At 39.9% G+C, this 2,572-nt stretch overlaps 1 non-coding gene across 1 annotated transcript; it reads right to left on the bottom strand.

Annotated features, from left to right (window-relative positions):
- Positions 1–480: 480 nt before the first annotated feature.
- trnag-ucc (transfer RNA glycine (anticodon UCC)) lies at positions 481–552 on the bottom strand. Its single transcript has one exon. It is a non-coding gene; the product is annotated as a tRNA-Gly (tRNA).
- Positions 553–2,572: the final 2,020 nt, after the last annotated feature.

A 2,572-nucleotide genomic window follows, 5' to 3' on the forward strand; every position in this document is an offset into this window, starting at 1 on the left:
CAACTATTCTTATGCTATTGAAAAGCTTGGATAGATGGCTCTGGATTGTGTTATCTAAGTAGGTGGTTGTTCTCCTTCCAGCAATGTGGATTGAGGGGAGATCTGATGCAGGTGTAGATAAGTTACACAAGGATAACCCATTCCCATTAGTTGATGGTACAAGGACTAGGAGACACAGATTGATGGTTTTGGGAAAGAGATGCCGGGAAATGTGAGGAAGCACTTTTTGCTTTACCTGCTACATTGCAACTGCAATGTCTGTCCACAAGTGTGGTGGAAGCAGAGACAATCAATGATTTCAATAGGAAAATGGAGAAACACTTGAAGGAAACAAACTTGCTCCAGGGTGACGCCAATCAAGCGGGAGAATGAATCTGATTGGATGATAACAATATTTTATCAATTTCAACTCTGTCAAAGCTTTGACATTTTTTTCGTTTGTAAAATACTGCAACATGAAGTAAACCTGCAATTTAAGGTTGCGACGGCCGGGAATCGAACCCAGGTCAACTGCTTGGAAGGCAGCTATGCTCACCACTATACCACCATCGCTTACTGTGCTGCGCTGGTCCAGCGTTTTGATTAATAGAATGCTGTACAATGGTTTCAACTTGCACCTGAGCAACACGATGATGTGAACAGAAACAAAATACTGTGAATGCTGGAAATCTGAATTAAAATCAGAAAGTGCTGCAAATATTCTGATCAATGGTCACTCACCTGAAACGTTAACTCTGCTTCTCTCTCCACAGATGCTGCCAGACCTGCTGAGTATTACCAGCATTTCTTATTATTTCAGATTTCCAGCATCTGCAGTATTTTGCTTTTATTTTAGAGTTTAGTAGCGAACTGATCCTTTTTGCTTACTGGGCAGAACTATGCAGTGGAGTGACGCAGAAAACTGTACGAAGAACAATGTTTTTAACGGGCCCACAATTTCGAAGTTTAAGGAGGACAAAATACACAGCAATGTATGCATATAGTAAAGAGCTGTAAGTTTCAGGTAGATGTTACCTGAACAGAGGTGAGACAGAGAATACCCAACCCGTCTCACCTTTAGATTCCTGACCAAGATAGACCGACAAGGTACAAACTCAAGTTATGTGACCATGTCAGAGAGTTTATTAGGCTTAACCAAGATGTACAAAGTTAATACTTAACAATGGTAATAGATATTCAGTAACACACAACACCCGTTCTTGTTTCTGTGCTTGCTGCCGCACGGACTTCTCTCCTTCTTCATCCCTTGCTGTGTTTTTTGACTATATTCTATCTTCTCCTTTTAAGTACCAACGATCTTCTGTTGACCCCTCTCTAAGTGTGCTGACGATGTCCTGTAACACCCTTTCTTTTATCCTTCTTGTGGTGCAAGGATGTTACCATATTAGTTTTGAATTGTTCCAAGTGTCCTAATTGGTCCAGGTTGACATCATTGTTTGACACTAGTTAGTTAATGGTTGAATCTACACACAGTACAGATGTTTCCCGATTCTTTCTATTTTAGCAAGGATCCTAAAGGTTACATTCTTGCTGATCCCAGACATTTTTTTCTTTAATTCTGCCTTTATCTCATCTCTCTCCATGCAAGGAGTGCTGGTGACTCTCCCATTGTTCTCACAAAAAGGTTTAAACAAAGTATAGCCTTGAAAACACATTTCATAATAAAGCAAGCAACAGATCAAACAGACTTCAATATATTGATGTACAAAGCATATCATTAATCCTATTATTTTAGCTGTCCTTATTTGTCACAAACGTAAAATATGTCACGGTCCATCGCGCCCACTTTGTGGATTCTCCTCCAGCTACATGACTTGCCTTTTTTTTTCCTATGGCGACGTGCATCTTCCACACTGACACATCTCTCAACATGACATTTTAACATAGTTCAGAGAAGATGACCGTCATGCTTCACAATCCAACCTTAACATTGCAGTTCTTGCATAAATGTAAGCCATGAAAATACTCTAAACTTTATACAGCTGTGAGCAGTGTTCAGGTGATACAGAAAATCTGGTGCGTTGGGCAGAGACAATCAGTTAATCTATCAAAGTCTCTTGAAGCTATGCTCCTATCTATACTACTTACAACACAACTATTCTTATGCTATTGAAAAGCTTGGATAGATGGCTCTGGATTGTGTTATCTAAGTAGGTGGTTGTTCTCCTTCCAGCAATGTGGATTGAGGGGAGATCTGATGCAGGTGTAGGTAAGTTAGACAAGGATAACCCGTTCCCATTAGTTGATGGTACAAGGACTAGGAGACACAGATTGATGGTTTTGGGAAAGAGATGCCGGGAAATGTGAGGAAGCACTTTTTGCTTTACCTGCTACATTGCAACTGCAATGTCTGTCCACAAGTGTGGTGGAAGCAGAGACAATCAATGATTTCAATAGGAAATTGGAGAAACCCTTGAAGGAAACAAACTTGCTCCAGGGTGACGCCAATCAAGCGGGAGAATGAATCTGATTGGATGATAAGAATATTTTATCAACTTCAATTCTGTCAAAGCTTTGACATTTTTTTCGTTTGTAAAATACTGCAACATGAAGTAAACCTTCAATTTAAGTT

The sequence above is a fragment of the Heterodontus francisci genome, unplaced genomic scaffold, assembly GCF_036365525.1.
Source record: "Heterodontus francisci isolate sHetFra1 unplaced genomic scaffold, sHetFra1.hap1 HAP1_SCAFFOLD_1058, whole genome shotgun sequence".
NCBI classification, from domain to species: domain Eukaryota; kingdom Metazoa; phylum Chordata; class Chondrichthyes; order Heterodontiformes; family Heterodontidae; genus Heterodontus; species Heterodontus francisci.